Source organism: Larus michahellis, chromosome 17 (assembly GCF_964199755.1).
Source record: "Larus michahellis chromosome 17, bLarMic1.1, whole genome shotgun sequence".
Taxonomy (NCBI): Eukaryota; Metazoa; Chordata; class Aves; order Charadriiformes; family Laridae; genus Larus; species Larus michahellis.
The window spans coordinates 5580705-5604367 of NC_133912.1; the positions used below are offsets into that span (position 1 = coordinate 5580705).

Below are 23663 nucleotides of genomic sequence, written 5' to 3' on the forward strand. Positions count from 1 at the left end.
CTGCCAAGCGGGTCTTCCTGCTCTTACCTCTACCCAGCATCTCCCCACTCTGTTCATCCCTGGGCTCTCTTGCACTCTAACCCCCAGCCTGCATCTCCTTTCTGCATCCCCCGGGGCTCCGCCACCTCCAAATACCAGGGACATGGCACGAGGCGAGCGACTTGGTGGCCCCGATGGCTCCCTCTCTGCAGGACGCCTCCTCCCACGCTCCCCACCGCACACGCACACACTAATAAGCGCACGAATGGATGGTGGTGTCATTCAGCAGAATGAAGGCAGGAGAGTTTTGCTCCGGCTCGCCTTCAATGAGAGCATTTTTTTCCTGGAACAAGGGGCTGAATTCAGCTGCTTGGTGCTGTCTGATCGCAGTTTGTTGCCGGAGTAACGGAGGCGCTGGAGCTGCCAGGGCCACACTGCAGGGGAGGGAAGGGGTTGCTGCCTGGCACCCCGCTTGCCACCACCCTGCGGAGGGCTGGGGGGATGGGTAAGGGGTCCCCCAGCCCCTCTGCGGGGTCAGCTCGGGCCCCAAAGCTCCCGCCGAGTGGGAGAAGGGAGAAGCCCCTGGAGATGGGGAATCAGCTCCTGGCATCTGCTGGAGATGTCCTCAAGTGACTCCGGACCAGCCGCTCCACCCCCCTGTGAAATGGGGATACCATGCTGCCACTTTGCCACCCTGCTCCGAGCCCACCCTTTGGACCCAGCCAGAGCTTCACGCCTCAGACCAGGGTCTCTGACCTGACCAAATCACCTGTCTAGCCCTCGCTGCAGTCCCAGAGATTATAATCCAGGTTTTTCAAAGGTTCTTCCCCATTTGAGGGCCTGGACATACAACCGAACACGACCACAGAAAGGATGCTTGACAGGTTAATGCGTCAGCTATCCCTCCGAGAATGTACTTCAGTCTGAAATAAAACGCAACGATGTCTTCTGCTTTATATAGCAAAAACCTGGCCTTAGGGATCCAACAGACCAGCAAAGGCTGAACAGAAGTGGTTTTCTTACACAGGGAGGACATAATTTGTGCTTTGTACATTGAGAGTGCTAACACAGCCTGCTAAGACAGAGAATGCAGTCTCTCCAGATCAAATAAAACACCCTGTGATTTTCCTTTTAAAGGGAGGACAAGTCAGAAGTTACCCCATCGCACATCTGAACCTTCAGCTCTACGGTATACTCCAGTGCTTAGCAGATCATCAGGCAACCCATGCGTTTCTCTCTTTTCCCTCTCCCCATGCTTATATATTTGTAAATTGGTTATTCATCGGTAATCTACTATTCAGCACACCCCACAATTTATCTTTGTAGAGATTTTGTAGATTAAAACACACAGTGAAAGCACACAAATATATGCGCCCCCCCCACCATCTTCTCAGCACTCCCATATCACAGCACTACAAAGACAAGGGAAAACACTCATCAGTAAGCCAAATAACTATAGACACAAGCAGGCTCAGCATTGCCCGGTAAGAGCTTGCTGTTACCCTGAACATGCAAACAAAGACCACAGCCCTCCACACCAGGGCTCCTCCAGTTCTCTGAATACGAACGAGCTCTGTCTCTCTGCTGATTCCCTCCCAGTCTCTCTCTGAAGTCAGGCGACCCAGCCAACCCTGCCACGCACGCTGACTTGCTCCCTGGCTGCCTGTTTTGCAATTTTAATCTCTCACCTTTCTAAACAGCAGAAGATTTATCATGCTCTTGACAGAAATACTTAATTTTCCAAATGCATGGGGTTTTTTCCTTCCAGGGATCCTGAAAGTCTTGAGAGTCTTGAGATACAACGTTTTCATATAACGCCCATCCCAATTTACATAAAACCCGCTTGAAAGAAAGGACTGCACACCATGGGGAGCAGAACCACTCCCAGCATGCACAAGAAGGGGTGCGGAGGCCTGGATACAGAGGAAAACAGGTTTATTACTGTGAAGTTTGGCCCTGCTTTCGTTCTCAGAAATCATGGGACACAAGTCGAGATCTTTTCCACTTAATCATCACTATCTCAATCATCCCTTAACTGTAAAAGAACACAACTCATCTCAAGTCCCTAACATGGATGCCTCTACTTGTTGCTTAATTTGGCCCATGTCCAAGAGGTTAATATGACTTGCCCAAGGTTGCACGGGAGGTCTGTGACGGAGCTGTGAATTAAACCTAAGTTTGTAGTAGCCCAGAACTGCTGCTCGTGTATTATTGTCAATACCTGTCACAGACGCCTCTGCAGTCAGAAAGGGAAAAATACGGTGCTAAGAAAGTGCAAGGGAAACCCCAAATTCCCCACCTCCAGGGGTCTGCATGCCCCAGGACCAGACCCTGCCCAGCAGAGGTTAAGTGAAGTGCTCTTGGTACAGCCTCAGCCAGGCTCGGGGAGAAACGCACCCTCTGCCCTGGCCCCGATGAAGGCACCATGGGAACCAGGGAGTAAATGAAGAGCTCTGTTAGTCCCCCCGTCTATCCAACAAGCTCAATCCTTCCAAGCCATTTGTCTAATCTGTTCTTTAAAATCTCCGGTGACAGATACTCTGCAAACTCCCTTAGCAATCTATTTTAGTGCTTCACTATTTTTACTGTTCAACAATGTTTCCTGATGTCCAGCCTCAATTTTTCTTGCTGCAATTTATGCCGTTGAGAAGAGTTCATTCCCTTTCTTTGAGAGTGTTTCTCTCTGATTCCTGTGGGCATGTGTTCAGTGCCGAGATGGCCGCAGGTTTCCATGCTTTAATAAATCAAACATTACAGAACAGAATTGATGGACCATCTTATCTGAACTGCCCTCTGCAAGCCCAGCTCAGAAATTTGCTGTCATTGTATCACCATCCAAGCCTATGCATATGGCATGGCTAAAGCAACAGCACAAACAGGAGTTCTGTGTATTGGAGTCTCATACTGGCAACTAAAATGGAAACCACTAGAAACAGCCACTTTCTAAAGGCTCTGGCCTGATTTTCCCTTACGTGCTGGCCACAGAGCAGGCAGAGCCCAGTACTCAGATTTGGGCACCCAAAGAATCAGTTTCTGTTTCCGACCAGCTAATTACCTTCAGAGACGCAACAGCCGAAGGGTTATTTTCGTGCTTTAACTGCAGACGTTGGAGTTCAGCCTCGGGCTCCCAACTTTGAAACATTGGCTTGTGGCCTTGGGAAACCAGAAGGAGAGGAAAGCAGTGCCGTGCCAGATCGCTGGGACCTAGCAACCGCCAATGAGGGCCAAGGCAACACAAACTAGTTTTTAAACAAAGTAATAGATGGGGGGGGGGGGGGAAATCGGAGCATGCTGGGAAGCCAATGAAAGGAGAAGCAAAGCTCTCTGATTAACCACAATGCAAATGAGATGGGCACAACCTCACACCTGTTGCTGAAGGAGAATTGCTGAGCAGCCTCTCTGCCCCCAGCTCCTCCTTACGCACAGGGGTTTTCCTTGTTGACCCAGCTCTACACTCCCTTCTTCCTCCTCGGCATTCCACTCTGAAAGGGATGCGACTCTGCCCACCCGGGATGTACTCCAGCCCACAGCCAGAGCCGGCTTTGCCAGTTTGGTCCTGCACAGAGCCATCCTTCCCATTTCCCCAGAGACCACGAAAGAAGCGATGTGTGATGAAGGCAGCTGTCTGCATCTCATCCGCGAAGAAATGGCACTGACCCACCCAAAGGCAGCCCGTGGTCCTTGCCCTTCCCCATCAGCCCCCATTGAAGGCTGTCGTTCAGCTCATCCTGCTCATTTGCTGCAGCCTCCATCGCTGTGCCATGCTTTAAGGACAGGGAAGACACCCACCAGCTCCTAAATCAGTCAGTCCTGTCTTCTACTGCCCAGCTTTCCCACCCGACACCGCAAGGACCACGGGACTCACTACCTTACCATCTTCACAGGCAGACGGCAAAGGAAAACAAGGCAGCTAACTGTCCTCCCCGTTTCATGTGCCGGAGGCTTGCTTTCACACACTTACACTAAGCATCTCACCAGTAACTGCTTGACTGCAAATAGCTAGAATCCAGATAGATGCCTCCATTACAATACTTTCCTCCTCTTTTTCATTCTTACAGACTACTCTATAATGCTGTTACACCCTTTGTGTCGCTTCTTTATCTCCCTTTAGTTCATGCAACCTTTTTTTTCCTTCTTACAGGCACTTCGCCCAAGAAGGATGGGACAGCAGGCCCTAACTAATCACCTGAGAAGTTTAACAACTGCATATGCAATTATTTGCAAGCCCCGTTTCCCTGATGAATTCCGTCCTGTGCTCTGCAGGCTGTATCCATTTGTTCCCTACCTTTTGCTCCCAGATCCCATAAAGAACTTTTCCCTGCCATCATTAGTACTGCTGCCTTTTCGTATTCACTAACTGCTGCCGGCGGCTCCACGTTACCCTGTGCTTTTTAAAATAAAATTCCATGTTACTTCATTTCAGTTTCAAAATAACAATACCCCAAATACAAAACAATTCTGAGCTCCCTTGGCCAGGAGTGGATACACGACATGAAGACATACACACACAAGTACACCTCGCTCTGTTAGACTAGGCTGGTAATGCAGACACCCCAATCAAGCCACGCTTATACGCTCCCTGTTGTTTAAATTAAATAGATACATCTACACCTAGGAAAAAAGAAAAACAGCCAACACATACACAGCAGCTGACTTGATAATTCTCATCCACTGAAAGCCATGTCTCCAATAATTAGAAGTTTTAGATGCTCTAACAAGGCTAACACTAGTTCCACCCACAGGGCAAAGTTCAGTGAGACAATATGGGAAAAAAGTGAACAAAAAATGTGCAGTGAATTAAAACTCAAAAGCTAGTCATCTCAGTGGGAACATCCAAGTACACAAGTCAACAGCTTCCTTCAATTAAAAAAGAGTCATCTCAATCTGTTTTCCACTGCCTTTTTTTTTGTGTAAGTATAGGAAGTGTATTTGAAATTTTTAATAGAAATTAAGTAATGCATGCTTGTCCAAAGCTACCTGTTTCCACATCCCAAATTATTCACAGTTAAGAAGGGTAACATAGGCTTATAAGCATCCAAATTGTCACAAAGAAAACATCTTTTATGAACATATATATCATTTCACTTTGAAGATGGAGTGAAAGACCACTCAAATAGTGTCCGCTTGCGGTTCCTAACACTGTCAAGATCCTAAAATGCCATGACCCCAAAGCATACCACAGGTGAACCCAGCCTGCCTATCATTACAAAACTGAACCTCATAGATGTTTTTTTAAAACTGGATTCAGTTTTTTCCAACCGTTTAATCCTTCGCAGTGGGATCCCATGCAACCAGAGTCCCTCGCTGGTGCTCAGAGCTCTCTGGTTTTAGGTGCTCTACAGGTACAGGACAGCTGCTGCCCAGAAAAGCTCATGGATTCACGAGCTCATGGATTCACGTCATGTTCAAAAGACCTTCCCCGTTTAGAAAAGATAGTCAAAGCACAGCACCTGAACTCACCCACTCACGCACTTTTCTGGACTGGGACTTCAGGGACTGCTTGCACAAAGAGGAGAGAAAGGGCAAGAAGCAGGGCTTAGGTTTGCCTGCTGAGGGCCAGCGTCCAGCAGGGTTCAGAGATTCCCCAGCCGGGCCATGCTTGGCCGCTACCTCTAACCAGGCTGGTGCTACAGCAGAATCGAAGCGGTGAAAGGGATCTTCCTGGTGTCCACCAAAGCTAAAGTCTTTACGTAGAGAGACTCTGGCTTTGCTCAGCCCTGTACTGTCGTAGCCCATCTCACTCAGGGTTAGGTCATTTAATTTGGCTGCTCGAGCCGGTGTGCATGAAGCAGATAGCGAGACAGACAACAGGCAGACAGAAGGCATTTACAGTCAGTGAGAAGGTCACTCGGATCCAGCAAGCTTCTTCTGGGATGTCACTTCTCTACCTAGATCCAGGGTTTCACAACAACACCCAGGAACTCGCCTTTGTACACAACCGAGCCCTACCTGCAGACATTCCTGCTTTTTCCCACCCCCAAGGCTCTTCGTTCTGTAAACACTTGGCTCCACGTTTATCAGCACGCCTTGGCATTGAAAAGCAGCAGAGCTCCTGCTCTCTGGGATGCTTGTGACAACCGCAGCCCTCCTAATTACAAGCAAGTTTAAGAAGACAGAATACAGAATGGATGCACAGGGGGCCACCCAGGAGGAGCACACTGCACGTGCAAAGCGGTAATCACAGCCCTCCGGGGCACCATTTACCACCTGCTCCCAGGGGACCCTCCTGCACTCACCTGCACTACAGGAGGCTCTTAGAGATTAGATAGCAGCCCGCTATCTTCCCTGGCCCTGTGCAAGCTCCTCCGCTTTGTCTCACCATGCCTTCTCTGCACTTTTAAGTTTGCATCATTAAATGGCCTTTAAAAGTCTATTATGCAGTTCTTGTTAGACAAGGCTATGTGTGACAGAGAGAGAAGGAGGTACAGGGGAAAAAATGAAATAAAATTAGCCAAAGGCTGGCAGAAGGAACATGCACAAAAATTTAATTTCAGAGCGGTGACTTCATGTTTACAGCAGGCGGTTGGGAAGTAGCATTGCAGGTTTGTGGGATGAGTGGGGCTAATTTTGACAGGTCAGGAGATGCGTGTTCAACCCTCAGTTCTGCCCCAGGGTTTTTCATTTTGTCACAGGTAGATCACTTCATCCTCCCGCAATGCCTTTTTGAAGAAAAGGGACAAGGACAATCCCCTCGTCTAAAGGCAGGACATTTTTTACTTTACCAGGGGATGCACTATGACCAGAAAGACCAGCCCACAGCGTGCCACATCCAAACTGGAGACACCACACCAGCGCTCCTGAACCATCCCCTCCTGGGCTGGCTGTGAGGGGAGAAAGGAGTCACAACCAGCCAGCTTGCAGCTTCCCACACTGAATGCACTGAAGTACGAAATTTTGGTGGTGGGAAAGGAAAAGGTGCCCCTTAACCCAGCTTGAGCCTCCGCTCCATAAAAGGGCTGCAGCAAAACTCTTTATTAGTCATGGCTGGCAAACTTGAAAGGAATAAAAGGAACCAATGAGTAATGCAACACTATAAAAACATAACAACCTCAATAATGGGAAAAATCAAAAGCCAGCACAAAACCTCCACGTAAACAAAGCTGCAGAAACAGGGACGCTTGAGCCAAGGTATCTAGCTCAAAAATTCCATCTGTATAACTGCATTTCGAGCATTTCATCTGAAGTGTTGCTATACACACCAGCTTGGAAATGGTGGGTTTCTAGTCCTGACATATGCACAAACGCATAGATACAACCATCGTCTCCATCGTCTTGGGAATCCCTGCTAAACACTGCCATTCCAAGAAGAAGCAGGTGAGGGGTAGTGGCTCCATCTAGCATATGTGACAGCTTTAAAAGCTGCATTTATGCAAGCAAATGGAGCATATCAGCTGCACTGTATTAACACCACTGTCTGCAAATGGGACTCAGATATTTTTGTTGCTGTGACTGGGAATTTGCTCAACATACAGTCAAGGAGAAAACTGCTTTGAGTTGTAGTTTCAGCACAGCATTTCCACCTCCTGTAGCATCGACCCATCTTTATCTGCCACTTTCCAGGAGCACAGTCTTGTCCATGCTCTGCATGCAGAGAGGAGTGAGGAGAAGCTTTCCCGTACAGTGCCCCCCACCAAACAACCGGCAAATCTACCAGCACGGAGAGGAGAACAACTCAAACTGATGTAATTGGCAGCAGGATGAACCCTGCAGACTACTGCTAGCAATGCACAAATTCCATCAATTACCTCAGCTAAGGGCTATAAAGAGCTTTAAGCCAAAACTGATTTGATCATTCAGCTCACGATTTCTGATCTATGGCTAAAAGCCCTGTATCCCCAGCTCAAGAGTTTGCAAGAGAATCTCCACCTTCATTTTAGCAGGCCGATGGAAAGCAAGTTTCTGGTTCTTGTGGCCCTGAAAAGTTTAAAGCTGCACACTGCCAAAAACTGAATAGGCAAATTTAATAATAAAATAAAATAAAGATGTCACTGATTTCTCTTTGGAGCTTTAAGCCCCCTGCCGCACGTACATACCCAGTCTTGCCAAGCTCGCCGTGCACACACACTGCCGTTTCTGCCTTCCCCTTCCTCAGGCCACCCGAGCCCAGCACAGCCACAGTCCTGGCACAGCCTGCCCTCAGGACATAAACATGCTCATTTCTAAGCCGATTTGCTTTTTCAGGGCCTTTTTGGGAAGTGGCAGCAGCACTCACATTCTGCACTCCAGGTTATCTCATACAAGGAGCCATTCTCAGAGGCCACCAATGAATACTCGGGCTGACCAAGCTCATCATCGCGCAGCAGTGAAAGACAGCGATGTGGATGTCCCAGCTGAACAGTCACTTCGCATCGTTTCCCAACATCTCTCCCTGCCCTGCAGCCTCTGGAGGAAGACCACAAAGAGGGAGCCAAAAGTTCCCTGCAATGGAAAGAGAAGCTGAAGAAACTTCACTATGATGAGGGATTTAGGAGCCTACGGTCCTGTAAGGAGTCCCCTTTCCTTCCTTGTGTCTGCAGAACAGTTGAAAGAAGGTGTCAGGAGGATGCTGCTCTGCCAGCCCAGACACACCGCAAGGGGAAAACTTACCTGCACCCCAACTTTGGAGCCGGAGAGAGAGTGAAAGCAGTCAGGGAGCACACAGGAACTCTCAGGACCACCCAGCAGCAAAATATCCTTTGCTTGGGATCTATGACAAAGTCCCCAGCAGCCCAGGGTGGCCAGACGCACGGCTGCTACCAGGGGGACTGACACTAATAGTGCAGTAATAAAACAGCAGAGAGCCTGACCAGGTAATCCCCAGTCCCTCTAAGATTTTGTCTACATGGCTATACTCATGAAATTAAAGCAGGTTAAACCAAAAAAGTATTAGAGGACAAATGTCCTTCCCCGTGACGGCTTTTCCATAGAACTTAATGGGCTCTAGCTTACATATTTTAACACCACGCCTTTATTAAGTCATTTTCCTATTCCTGAATGCCACCTGTAGATATGTCTTAACTTGTGCTATCCTTCCAATTTTGTAGCAGCTGGAATAAACCCTGCAGGATTTTCCTCTTGCCACGATGATGTTTCCAGAGACCTAAGAGCTATAGCATGAACTCTTATACAATATGATAATTGACTCAGTCTCCAAAGGATAAACATGTCAAGAAACAAAGATCATTTTTTTCTTACCAGTGCAATGAAGATGTGATTGAAAATGTCGTGTTCTGGGTGTATGAGCAATATTCTCATAACTCATCATCTAAAATAAATTGTTCTATCATTTGTACTAGTTAGAAGATATTCCAAGTCAGACAAGCCAAAAGCAGAAGTTTAAACATACTCAGAATAGCAGAAAGAATATTAATTTCCCTCTACCCTATATAAATGTTCAATCAAAGTGTCTCACCTAGGGTTAATTGATCTTTCAAAAGTGCTCAAGTCCACCAAACAAACAGCAGAAAGATCTTAAAGACCAGTCCACAGTTTTGGGAAAGCCCACTGCAAATCTTAAAGATTTCCTGCAAAATCTGGCAGAGAAGAAATAATTGAATATGCAAAACCACACCAAGTTGTGTCACGAGTCTCATTCTTTGAGAAAAAACGCAATTACTTTGGACACGTTGAATCAGACGGTGGATACGGAAGAGGAGCATCCTTTAGTGCAGGGGATTAGCGGAACATGCTGCCAGCTCCTTGACTTGTGCTACAGAAGCACCTGGAGGACTCGAGGACTTGTGGATCCGGGTGCTACATCAAACCCTCCCACTCTCCCGCTGTGCCAGCCCTTGCCTGCGCTCACCGGCGTGCGCACCCCGCACAGGAACCCATCCACACCTGTACGCTCACCGCCTCCCCAGGGAGCCTCAAGCGCTGGAAAAGGCTTCGGCGAGTCTCCAGGGAAAAGCATTCCATGAGCACACACACAGCCTCATTGTTACATAGCAGTTACCCCAAACAACTTGCCCACCACTACCTGGCTAGGGAGCCGTTTATGTGAAAGACACCATAAGAGAGCCAGGGTTTGGGTTTTCTTCCCGCCGCCATTCCCATAAAACACTATCCGCTTCCATAATTGAACATTCAGCAACAAAGAACCTCTAATGAATGAAGCAATTTCTGGGGAAATTTGGCCCCTAAATCCAGGCAGACAACAGCTCTTGGACTCTTGAGTCCAAATGCATCCCCTGCTTAAATTCTTGTCTCGGGCCACTTAAAAACCCTGAAGTATTAGGTGCGTTAAAGGCACTTGGGAGAGAACTAGGATGGCATGCAGGCTGAGATCACTCCAAAGAGGAGGAGATGATGCCAATTATACCGCCGGTAAAATGGAATCACTGGGAGAGAAAAAGCGAACGGTCAAGACAGCTAAGTGGTGCAAGAGCAGCTACACCATTTAATCACTGGTAGGCCGTCCGCCTGAAAGGAGAATAACAGATTACATCAAGGTAGTGACAGACAATCAATGAACACTCAATTAACAGTTACAATATTACTAACTTAAGCAAAATGTGTTTTTGCAAATGGTAATCTCTCCCTCGTACCAATACAACCCTAATTCAATTTTCTTCAATGCACCAACATCAAACATTGAAAGAAAAAAAACTCAGATGCCGCCATCTGAAAGGAAATACCCTTCGATTCTGCAAAGAGATGAGTCAAAGGGGTGGAAGGAGACAAGACAAGGCTGCAGCGTGACCACTTGGCAACTCCTTCCATCCAGAAGGGAGAGGCAGCGCAGTCCTTCAAGAGGGCACTGGCTCAACAGGCTGGAGACACAGCCTCGGCCATCCCCCGCCACAGTCACTTGTGAAACACACTTCATTCCAAGGCGCAACATGTCACTGCAATTTCTTGCTATTGCTCCTTTCCCGCTTCTGCCTTGCTTTGCGGCTTTACAGTTGGTGAGGAGCTAGGTATTGGGTGAGAGTAACCTTCCTGAGCATACCGTGTGCCCTAATTAACACGCCAGCCACCGACTGAATGGTAATGATGCCTCTTAATCTCTCTCCCTGAGTTTGCTGAACATGTCTCAGGTGGTAGCACAAGGGATTTGTGGTTGCAGCATCCTTTGTTTCTGTTGCAGGCGTACGCTGGCGGCTTTGAAGGTTGGTGTGTTCCATGGAAGAGTAAGAGGAAAGTGGGTCTGATGACAGCAGAACCCCCTCAGCCGCCCTGAGCACATCCGAACACCAGCTTTCTCAGATGGAAGGAAAGCAGTGGAAGAGGGGGAAGCTTGCTGGAGAAGTCAGTTGGGGAGGGAAGACAGGCCAAAGAACTGTTTTGAAATTTAGTGCACGGGAAACTCCAGGACTCTGCATCATTGTCCAAAGAACAGAACTGTCCCGCCTCGTACGGTAAATATATGACTCCATTCGTCCCGAGTGCCCTAGAGTGGTAAGCACAGATTTCTAGCTACCTTCCGCCCTCCATAAGGAGCAATTCTGGCCAACACATTTCCAGTCCCAGCTATAAAGTCACAGCAGAAGCAGGTCAGTTTCTGGACAAAGCTTATGCTGCCTGTTCCTGTCGTAACAGCAGTGGGCAGAGGGGATTCTTTAATTGTTGTTTAAGCAAAGGAGGCACCCTCAAAAACAAAAACTCAGCAAGGGTGACACGGGGACAGTGCTAGGACCCCCAGCACTGTGCTGTTATGGCCTGAGCTTCTGGCCAAGACCTAGAAATGGGCTCAGCTGACACTAACCCAAATCCTTCTAAACTACAGCCCAAAACCCTGCTGGATATCGCTCGCCCCTGCCAAAAAAAAAAAAAAAAAAAAAAAAGAAAAAAGAAAATAAGAAGAGATTCATGACGTAACTGAAAGATTTGAGCGACGATAATGACCATTTTGAAAATCTTGTTTTACTTGTTACTGACTCATGCTGAGTTTTCCGGCACCAAGCCTCCACAGACTGCAATTGACCTAAAGGAACTCTGCAAGATGTATCATTTCAATTTAAAAACAGCAAATGTACCAAGTCCTGGGTAATTGCTCCTGTGCTTAAATATAAAGCTGTACAAAAATAAAACACACCTTTTTCTCATGTGAATTTATCTAGCTTGAGCATCCATCCACAGAACCATGTCCTGCCTTCATACCTTCGGCCAGCAGAAGTCTCTTCCCCTGGTTAAGTATTTACAGACAATAATCAAATCACCCTTCACCTTCTCTCTATTAAAAGAAACAGATTGAGCTTCATTCTCTTTCTCTCTCCAGCATGCTTTACAGACCTCGCATCATCCTTGTAGCTTTTCTCTTATCTCTCACCAGTTTGCCAACACCATTTTTAAGGTATAGATACCATGACTGCACACAATGCTTCTCTTACTTGTATTCATTATTTCTTTGCTTAGACAGCCAAAGATAGCATTAACACTCCTGAGAATTCACAACACGGCACAAGACCAGCTAGTTATTGATAAGATAATGAAATTAAGCTCCAACTTCTCACCTTGATGCGGCGACTCCCAGGGGTTCTTCTCTCGAAGTGTGGGTTTTACTCCCTGCTCTCGTTAATGTGGATTAGTAAGTTATCACATGCCAGCCACGCTGCAAGAGCTGTCTGTACATTTACCCTTTTTCCCCACTATAAATGCAAGCTAACTTGACTTAAAACTTCACGCCCTTTCTCAAACCCTCTCATTTGTCACAACATGGGGACAGGGCTTACCTCGGCTGAGATGACACAGGGAGCTGGTTCTGCTGCAGACACAGAGCCCAGTCCACCATCCCTGAGCGAACGCGATTGCTGTCAGGATCCCGGGCAGAAACAGGGCGTGCATTGCCCAGACACGACCGCAGGTCCCACGCCGCACTGTGCGTGGTAAAGCCAGCTCCCAGGAGCCAAATAAGCTCCATCGGTCAGAGCCGAGCAGTGCCAGCGTGTCTGTGCCCCAGGCTCCTGCCAGAATCAATCTACCACGCGAGGACGACAGCGTTTCACACTCCAGCAGAGCTACCCCTGCGACACTTCAGATGTCGCTCGGGACGTCCTTCAGATCCTCCTTCCCAAGACATGCTCCTGCTTCTCTGACACCCAGGGACAAGGAGCCAGCGAAGCCCCTCTCCCACGCTGCTAGCCACCAGCCACGCGTTGGGCGACGCTGCCAGCACGTTGTGGGCTCGCGCCTCGACACTGGCATCTGCCGCCAGATAGAAATTGCAAACTCATCCAGCGTTTGAAGGGCTCCGGACCCAGGGGTTTGCTTTAAGAGGCCTTCACTCTCCTCATCCCCAGCCCTACCAGTTGGAAGCTAATGCGTCTGGAAGTTTCACCAACAGTCAGGAAAAAAATTTATCACAGAAAATGTGCAAGCACTGACATCTTAAGACAAAAAAGATGCCGATTTCTCAACTGTTCACAGCACATTATGGAAATACATTCTTAGGGACCATTAAATATGGGGATTATTGACTAGATGAGCAGCAGCTCAATGGACTAGCTTGCAAATATGTCTTTAGACAATTCTTAAAATGCAGATTAATTATCTAACAGACCAGAACATTTTTTTTCCTACAGACTTTCTAATGATCTGTTGCATAAACAAACATCCAGACAGTTTTGTTTGCATTTGTGTTGTCTGTGATGTTCTTCAATAACTAAAGAGTGACTGAGGAGACTTAAATCTTATTTAACACTCAGCAGGAACAGAACAAAAGGCACGTCAGTCCAAATCACCGAAAGACATGTCTCCTTAAAGACCCTTGGGAAGTCCAACTACCACGATACCAAAAGGCCCCCTTTCCCAAACAGAAAACTTCAGATACAGCATGGAGCATTAAATGCTTTCTATGTTTATGCCATTAGGTTTCACTAAAGAAACTACAACGTTGACATCCAACATTTCATGACTAGTACTCCCACCATCCCCTTTTTAAACAAGCAGGGCATATATACAGAGATACTGTTCAGGGCCCTCTGCAGACTCAGGACTATATCCTGCTGCCCAGCCCTGCTGGAGTTACGTTTGGAAGATTTGCTCAGCGTGAGAAGGTTGAGGGAACCATTGCACCGAGCCCCGCTGCTGCCTGACACAGGCCCTCACCCGCTAAATCCTGAGTAATGATTTGAACCCTTAAGTTCGAATTTCAAAATCCCATCTTGATTTTAAACTTGCCATTGACACAGGATCGAGCGCAGTGGTCATTTCCTCAGCAAGGGTAATTAACATGTTATTTGGAAGGTGAAAACACAGGTTACAACTACCCAATTTCTTTATGCCTTTTCTGATAGGTTAAAGTGCTGTTGGATATCAAAAACAATGCAAAGCAAGTGTGAAACATTATTATTCCAGCTTCACACCCACTTTCCCTTGGTGTGAACAATAATGCAAACTGCAAGACAGTGATGAATTGGACCTGGAGAGGACCAGATGCTCTGTGAACATTAGCACAGTCTCTGCCCCAAACATTTTTCAGTCTAAAAAGAGATGTGATAGCCTGCTTTCAAAGCTGTCCATGCACACATACAACCATTTAACACCAGATGTTACCAGATCACACACAAGGTGGAGCAAAAATGGAAAATAAGCAGACACCAAACAAGAAAAGAGCAAGGGCAAACGATGAGCACGGGTAGAGTAAAATATATTTAGATCAACCCTTTGGGTGAAAAAAGCAGATTTGGCCCGTGTAAGAGTTTGCAGATCAGCGTTGGCTTCAACGAAGTGCATACTAGCTGTACTGTACTGGCATGTTTGCAGCCAGGCTCAGACACTTCCCAGCCTCGCCGCTTCACCCATGACCAGCCACATTAAGAACAACTCTATCGGACACCGCAATTTGCTGCTTCATCATAGTCTACAAGGAGAAAGCACAGGGCTGATGCCCAACACGAATCCCACTACAGACCCAAACATCAGTGACAACTAGCCCTGCAGTCCCTCTGTCTCTGAGCAGGGACAGAGAGCCACTAAAAAAAAACCCCAAACCTCAGCATCAAAATGCAACACATTCATCAGAAAAAATGTCAACTTCTGTCACTGAACCAAAAACTCTCAGCTTTTCAGCAAAAAGTTAAAAAAAAAAATTAAGGCTGAACAAAATGTTGCAGAGATTTTTAACAATCCATCCCCTCCTGCTCATGCCCAGGCTATCTTGGATATCAGATTCAGATGTCCGTGTAGGAAGGGGGCGAAGGGTGCAGAGCCACGATCATGTAGAAAGAGCTGATTTTCTGCTGAAACAGCTGAGGTGCGATCGCACAGTTCATCAGCCTGCAATGTTAATGACGTAAACCGCTTCAGCTCGAGCCGCGGGAAGGACCACAGTGACTCTCCCAAGGGAGGCGATGCAGGGGAGCTGGCGTGATGCCGCACAGAGAGAGCTGGTCGCCACCAGCCATCCTCCTCCCCCCCGCCCCGACACACACACCATGACAGTCCCAGAAAGGAAAAACCTGCTTTTTAAAAATAGCAAAATCTTTAAGGACCCGAGCACAGGCCTGAGTGGGTGGGAAATTAGTACTATTATTACTTTGTGCTCACAGGGTCTAAGACCTCAGATGACTTGTTTGTGCCCGGAATGAATTTTTGCAGACTCATTATAAATCCTTGCAAAGCAGGGTTTATAAGGTCACCAAAGAATTTCCATTAACTGTAGCCTAGCTAGGGATTGCCAGTATGATCTATTTCTCTCATTTGTGCATATGCAATAAGACCAATACCAAGCTCCTTTGCTTTATTTCCACATCATTGTGCTGATGCTGAGCTAACGAAATAAACAAACTGAAAAGCCAGTGGGGAAGGGGGGGGAGAGGAACAGAGAGACTCAGGGAAAAAAACTTATGCTTGGCGCTCTCTCTCATGAAGGATGCAAATAAATTCTGCAGACTTTGAAGCCAGGAGATCTCAGCAGACATGAAAATCCCCTTGTGCTGGATGGCTCACCGGGTGCTCAGTTGAGACATTGCTTGGGTATTGCATTATGCGGCCGCTCCCATGCAAAGGATGGTCAGAATAAATATTGCTACCCTGCCGCCTGACTGAGACCCGGCTCGGGGATTTACAATCAAGCCGAAACACGAACCCTCTGGGCTCTCTAATCTCCCTCCCGCCTCGGCAAGACTGCAGCCTCTTCAAAAACTGCACTTCACAGTAACGCTCCCCTTCAAACACCATAAACACTTCCCTGGCCTCTGGGCGAGAGGCACTGGGGATGGCCACCCATGTGGATGGACAGTTTACATCTTGGCTCCTCCTTCCCTGATATATCAGCAACATGGTATCTACCCCCTTGGAAAATCCGGGGGAAGGTCCCACCAGACAAGGAGGAGCTCACCAGGACTCATCAAAGTTGCCCTTGATTCATTTTAAGGCCAGCCAGGCTATCTGGATGTCAGCTGGGTGCCCTCAGCCCCTGCTCCAGCAGCCACGAATCCCTGGTCTGCCAGGAGAAGCTTTGGGAAGAACCGACTGTCACTGCCGTGGCACTCCAGACGCCACTCTCCACAGAGCCCCTGGACCACACTGTGCCAGAGCAGGGCATCTCCTGGGGCTCCCCCACACCGTGCCCACGCGGCCACGGGGCACCGCGCACGCAAACTGTGCGTATCACTTCACGCCCCTGCACCTTCTCGCGGTAGAAGCCCACAGAAGCACTGTGGGCTACAGCATTAGGGAAAGACTCGCTCAGGTTTTTTTCCTTTTTCATGTGCTTGTAATGCTCCAGTACAAGTTACACGCTGACTGCTGCTATGCCGGCCGAACCACTGGCACGCTCAAATCCAGCAGCCTTGTCTCTTAATTATTCCACGTGTTTAGCAGCAAAGGCAAACCCTTTTTGTTGGCACGCTCGCTCTCTGTAACCCAGCTCTGATCCATTTCCACCTCCAAACCATTAAAGGTAATAAATAAACCTAGCCTCAGCGTGAGGAACCTTCACATAATCACCTATCTATGCTCCAATCAGCACTCCTCCACTACACTGCTATTTTCTACAGCTTAACTAGGAAAGCTGGCACCGAACTCTGCCCCTTACTCTACAGCTATTTATTGCCCACATTCTGCTATTCATTTCCTAAAATAGTCCCTTTTGGGTGGATCTAATGAAAAAATCCAAATAAATTAGGTCCCTTGGTACATTTTCAGTTCTACTAGCCTTCCAAACTGCAAGCAGCATTAGGAAGGTAGGTTTCCCTACTGCACACCCATCCTCTTCATATAAGCTATGGCGATTCGCCCTCCATGGTTAGACCCATACAAATCTTTGAGTGATAATTAGGCCCTCCCAGCTGGCACACAACAGAAACGGAACTCACCTGCCCAACGTCCTGGCTCTTCCTCAGGTTTGATTTCTATAAAGGTATTGCACAGCAAACCCACTCCTGTTGTCTCTGGCAGTTCCCTTTGACCGCCTGGGCTCCTACCTTGGTAACTTCCAGTGAGGAGGAAGAGTCCTCCCTTCCACGTTAACACCTGCTGCTATTTCACACCTTATTTACTTCAGGGGCCTTAGGAAGAACCATCCCCAGTCCACTGATTTACAACACCCAGGTTTCTGCCTTTGGTCCATTACTTCCTCTTTAAGCAATTCAATCACTGCTAATTTACTGCAAATCGGGGTTTCCTCAACTTCCTGGTGCAGGGAAATTACTCCCCTCATACCCCAGCCAGCTCATCTCTCTGCCACAGCTCCTCCTACCTCCTGGGGCTCCAGGAGCCCCTGTTCACTACCACTGCCCTTGGAGGCATTTCAGCATCCTGCTGTTGCTTATCCGTGTCAGACACCACCTACACAGTGCTGCCTATGCCACGCTGCACCCAGGGACACGAGGAGACTTTTCCTGGCCCCAGCAAGGTCTCCCACAGAGACAAAGCAAACAAAGCAGAGGACAACATTGCAGCTGACAGGTCCCGTGTCCAGCTCTCCTCATCGGCATAGCCATACAGAGAAGCTGGTATCGACAGAGCTGCATAAATCACAGCCGAGCCTTCTTTCTCATCTCTCTTGTAAAGGACCCGCAGATGTACGGCTGAAGAGTACCCCAGGAGTCCCATGCTCGCTTCTTTATTTACATTAGCTCCTACTGACACTAGTTGAACATTTTAAGGTACAGGAAACATTTCTGGGCTTGCTGCCTTGATAGCTTTTGAACTGCCTGAAGCTTGCCAGCTCTGTTCTACCCAGCAGCCACTCGCTGTTGACCAACGTGGAAATAACGCTGTTCAAGCTGGTCCTCACTGCATTTTCCTCCACCTTCACTGAAAGTAACTGCCACGGCCGGCCCCATCCCCTGTAGCACGCTGAGTCTTGCACAGGCCCCAGAAGAAACAACACAAAAAGCACTGTCACATTAACATCACAAATTGTCCTTCCAAGCCACGACCCACAGATAAGACGAAAAGTTATTATGGGGATCCTTAACACTGCTCCATTACCTCCTCACAGGTTTTACAACTTCTTCTATCTCTCCAAGTCCCCCAGTTTTCTTGTCAGAAACCCCACAACAGTGTTAACAGTTGCCCTGAGAGGGTACAGCCAGACAAACTGGAGTTTCTAGTCTCCTGTGCCCAGCAACAGCTCTGCAGTAGTACCACAGTCCCTTTTCTGCACAAAGCTGAAAGCTAAGTTTTCCATTCCTGTATAAAGCTTTCATCATGAAGTCACTAATACCCCACTGATTTCTCCATACTCTTCCTTCAAGTCTAAGAAACACCCTTCGAGCTGTTCTCATCTTGTTAGGCCCCACTTTCACAGACAGCAAGTATTAACAGGTACCTCAGCCTTGTATACGCTGCCTTGGAGCCTCTTGCCCAGAGCAGAAAAACATTTCTGAGAAGACTTCCAGAAACTTTTGTCTCGCCTTCTGCCTGCCTGCAAGCACGAAATTCTGACCGTAACAAGTGCTGCACACGAGTACCTCCCCCCCACGTCAGCGAGAATCAATACCCACAACCCAGGCACATCAGCAAACCTTTAAAAAGGGCAAGACACTGACCACCTGCACATGCCCAGTCCCGACTAAATACAGAATAAAGCTGAAACCATCTTCAGAGACAATGAAGTTTCTGGGACGAGGGAGTTCTCTGTCCATACGGCCCAGCAATAGCCAAGTCTAAGCATGCATCTGGCTCCTTCCCAGTCCTTTATCACTTCTGCCACCCCGTGCTCTTCCTCTGCCCTGCTTCCCCCTCCTTCCTCTTCCTCTGACACCAAAGCCCACCCTTCCACCCACCCAGGCTCCAGCACCCCCTGCCCTGCACACACACCCAGTAAAAATACACAGCTCCTCGTCCAGCCAAAGTGCCCAAGGCCTTTCCTGGGTCTCCTCTGGCCCTATTGCACAGGCGGAACCAGCGGCTTCTCCCACGGAAAGAGCAATCTAAACCAACACAGTCAAAGCAGGTGCTGTGGCAGAAAGCAGAGCTCCTACACTGCAGTCAGATGCTCTCCCACCAGAACTCGTGCAATCAGCTGGCATCTAGCTGAGGGTCTGCCCCAAGTCCCGGGTGAGTTTTAAGTTCACTCGCTGCTTTTCCATCAAGCAAAAAATCAGCATGAGCACACACACGCAACAGTGGAGATGGGATTTCCTGACACACTTTAGCTTTCAGAATAGATAGTTTAGAAGCAGCACTCCACATACCTGCCTTGCCGTTCCTTTGATGAGCTCTCTGAAGACCAGCTCCCTCGAATCATTTGCCATTCACCCACAGATTACTGCATGCTCCTTGGCATCTGGGTATTTAGGCCTCTGCCAGCCCACATGACTCCTTGGCTTCTTTTCCTTGCACAGCTTGCAAAAGAAATCTCCAGCAAGAAACTTGCAGGCAGCAGCACGGTCTCTGTGTCTCTCTCCGAGCTGCAGGCAGCTGCTCTAAGCCCCCGGTTTGGAGCCAGCCTTTCACAGGTGACTCCTCTGAGGGTGCCTTTCCAGCCTTGCTCTCTCCCCTTCCCACTGCGGGAGCCACTGGCCTGCCCCCCAAACAGTCCTTCATTTCAGGGTCCATCTCCTTCAGGCACCCTGTTCCCATCACCAAGAGCAGAGACACCATCCCCACAGGAGCCAGCCCACAAAGGGTTAAGAGAAATGGCCATTTAAAGGGGAAAAAAAAAAAAAAAAGAGCATTCTCCTTTGCCGTGCTGACACTATAGCCCTTCTTCTGCTCATCACAGCCTGTCAGCTCCTTCTCCGCCACCTCCCCGCTACAAGTCTCTCCTCTCAGGGTGTTAAATTATACCAGACCTGGGGAAAGAAGCACCTGCAAACCACAAAGAGCCACAGAGCAACTTTCCCAACTTCTGGCTTCACTAATCAGGCCCAACCCTGAAACAGAAACCAACGGGGAAAGGTTCAGCCGCTTACCGTCTATTTCGCTACCCAGATGGTTCCCTTCAAATACACAGCCTAATATGCATAAATACTAAGGCAGACTTGCATCAAGAGACTTTAAAAATGCCTTGGCACGGTGGGAGCCTCGCTGCAGATTGCTTTCAGCAAGCACGCTTCTACCCCTATGCGAAACGACGACGAAAGCAAGGCACGGCGGAAAAGCACCGAGTACAGTTGACATCCACCTCCTACCTGTGAGCACACACGTCCTAACGCCCAGGCGCTGGTGGCACACGCAGCCGCTGGCTGCTGCCGGCAGCTCTACAGGAGCACCAGCGACTCCATGGGGACGCTCGCTCCCTGATGCCGTAGACCCTCAGCTCCCTGTCCGGGGAAGGCTCCACTCTCAGCTAACCGCAGTGGGCATGTCCCACCGGGATGTGGCTGCTCAACATCTTCTCGGAGAAAAGGCTGTCTCACCTCAGAGAGACAAAAGGACCGGTTCCTGCTGGGGGTAAAGAGGGGGAATCTCCCCCCGCCACGGCGTAGGGCAGCTGGTGCCCAGGAACATAGGAGCACTGCCCAGGATGCGGTGGCAGGGCGAGCATCTCCCTCACCCTCAGCACCTCCTGCTCGCGGAAGGCCTCCAGGGAGGCAGGGCGCAGCTCTGGAGCCTCCAGCAAGCAGCACCTCGCCGCAAAGGAGGCAGAGTGGGAGACAAAGCAAAACCCCTGTGTGTTAGGTTAACTTTCCCCAGGGTCACAACGTAGAGGTCTCAAGCGTACCAAGGCTAGGAAAGAAAGAAACCTGATAGATGACGAGAGCTGAATCGCACTTGCAGCATCTCTCACCTATGCAGAGCTCCCTGCCAGAGCTGCAGGCTATGCCATAGTTTATGCATAAATAACACAGAATAAAGTTGGGCCTAGGAAGAGGTTTCTGCATGGAGCGTTCCCCCACTGCCCAGAAACAACACCGCATGTTCATTAAGGGAGAGAACGTCTCAGCATCAAACCTGCATGTCTCCACACACGCTGAGTACCTCATGCATTTTAAGACAAATTATTCACAAGCACAACTCCACTAAAACGCATTCCAGAACAATGAGCCTTTTCTTTCCCATCCAAAGCCTGAGAAAAATATCTGCTAAACAGCATTTTCCTCGCTGCCGCTGACTGTAGCACGCAGGCTGTGAATACAGCAACACGCAAGTACGGGGGGAACATCCATCCCAGCCAGCCCCGCTCCTCTTCTCCCGCACGGATGTCCACCGCACACTTCCCCATCCTGGAGCCATCCCGGGAATCGCTCCCAGGTTATCCATGGGAGTTGTAGCCATACAGAGTCCCCCCCCTTTCCCCGCACTCCTTGAACTTCAGCTCTCCCGAAACCCGGAGCATGACATTTTGCAACTCTCGCTACGCTAAAAACACTGCGGCTGCCAACGACACCCCCCCCCGCAAAGGGCTAGCAGGAAAGTCCTCCGGCAAGTGCTGCCCTGCGAGCGGGCGGAGGGGCATCGCCGCCGCCGGCGACCATCCAGAGGCCGGCGGGCTTCGGCTCCGGTGCGCACCTGGCCCCCGGGGGCTGAGCCTGCCCGGGGCTCCCAGCCTCTGCCGGCCCTGCAGCGGCTCCCCCCGGGGGCCGGGGCGAGCATGCCGCGGGGCACCCCCGCGGAGCGGTGCCGCCGGGGGTGGGGGGGAGACGCCGCCTCCGAGCGAGGAGGGGGGACCCGCCGCCGCCCCCTCCCCGCCCGACCCTCCCTCCCCGGGGCAGGACGCGGGGACGGGCGACCCCCTCCCCGCCGCGGCCCCCGGGCGGCTCCTACCTGGGCTGGGCTCGGCGGCTCTGCCCGCGGCTGCTCCGGCCCCGCTCCGGCGGCGGCGGGTCCCCGGCGGCGAGCGGGGGAACTGCAGGGGGCGGGGGGGCGGCTGCCGGGGCACGGCGCCGCGGGAAGGGGCTGCCGGGGGTGGGGGGCGCGGGGGCGCAGAGGGACGCGGGCAGGGCAGGGGACGGAGAGGGGGCGGGAGGCTGGGGACAGAGGGAGGGCCGAAGGCAGGAGGGAGGGAGCGCAGGGAGCTGGGGTGCGGGGCGCCGGGGAGGGGGCGGTGGGGCACTGGACCCATTGCTTACAGAAGTGACGGGTTTTCCCAAGCCCAGACCGCGCGCTCCCGGGAGGGATATTCGATTCTTGGAAAGGCTGTGCCTTCTGCCCACGCATCCCAAATCCTTAACTGCTGCGGGACCCCCTGCTGTTAGGCAGGGCCCTGACTCTCCCCATGCGTCCTCTCCTTCTGCACTGCCTGAGAAGGACACAGGGTGAGCCACTTTTGCCCACAGCTCCTAAAATCTTCATTTTAACTGTCAATCTCCTCCTTGCGCCCTGAAGAGTAATACATGCTGGGCAAGAGACATCACCTACCGCTGGGAAACTGGCAGGAGTGGGAGAGGCAGGACCCGTCCTACAGTGCACGGCTGAGAAACGCAGCACCAGAGAGTCCGTTCCCTAAGCCCTGTGTCCCTGTAGGCTGTAATGCTCCAGCCTTCTCTGCCACAGTGCAGTTTTGTTTTCCTGTTTATTTGTTTGTTTTTAATAGCGAGACAAAGCAAAGCTTTTAAACCATCAATTAATTGGACTCTTCTTGCATTAGGAGCAACGAACTATTATTTGTCAGAAATTCATCTTCCCCTCCTGCTGAGAAGAAATAAGCGAAAAGAACCAGCTTCACGGGAGGAAAAAAAAAAAAAAAAAACCGCCTCTGCTTCAGAGACAAATTACTCATAAGATACACAGGTAACAGGCACAGGGTGTTTTGAGCTCATCCCTTTTACACATCATTTCCCTTAGGACAACAGCTACAAGTCAATCGCTTTGTGAATGATCCCTGTGCCTTTACACCAGTGACCCTGCCCAACAGGCCATTCCAAGCATTTATTATTCTCAGAATAGAAGAGCATTTCCCTATGCCTGGGCTGCATTTGGCTTTTAACTCATGATTGTGGCCCGCAAGGTCTAGATTCACGAGGCTCTGGGCCGCAGCTCGGTGCTGCGGGGAGCGGTGCTTTCTGCTCCTGTCTGAGTCCGGGCAGAGCAGGTTTGCAAGTCCCACCACGAAGTTTGAGCACAGATAGCTGGATTCCAATTATTTCCAACTTCATTTGCTCTCTCCAGTTTCTGAGGCAGTTGTGTTTTATTTAAAACCTTTTGGGATCTTTGTGCTTGAAATAATTGAGCAAGGGAACAAACGGGGTAGAAGCTGTCTGCAAATAAATCCGGTTTGGTTTGGAAATAAAAAGGATTCTAACCATAAGAGAGAGGTTTCGAAACTGCCTTCTGATACAAAGCGTGTGGGGGAGAGGAGGAGGAGGGAAGCCATCCAACTAGTTTTAAAATAGAGTTTGGTCATTTTATGAATGAGGTTATCTGAC

The 23663-nt window shown here is 49.6% G+C and overlaps 1 protein-coding gene across 8 annotated transcripts in view; it reads right to left on the minus strand.

The window, feature by feature from the left end:
- Positions 1–22236, minus strand: part of GRIK4 (glutamate ionotropic receptor kainate type subunit 4) — a 205180-nt gene extending 182944 nt beyond the window's left edge. For 6 of the 8 annotated variants that reach the window (XR_012584065.1, XR_012584064.1, XM_074561102.1 and 3 more), the window contains exon 1: positions 22063–22236. The gene's annotated coding sequence lies outside the window, so the exon portion shown is untranslated. Of the gene's footprint in view, positions 1–17219; positions 17307–19547; positions 20474–22062 lie in introns of those variants that run through there. The other 2 variants (XM_074561103.1, XM_074561104.1) reach the window with 2 other exon arrangements.
- Between the last annotated feature and the right edge of the window lie 1427 nt (positions 22237–23663).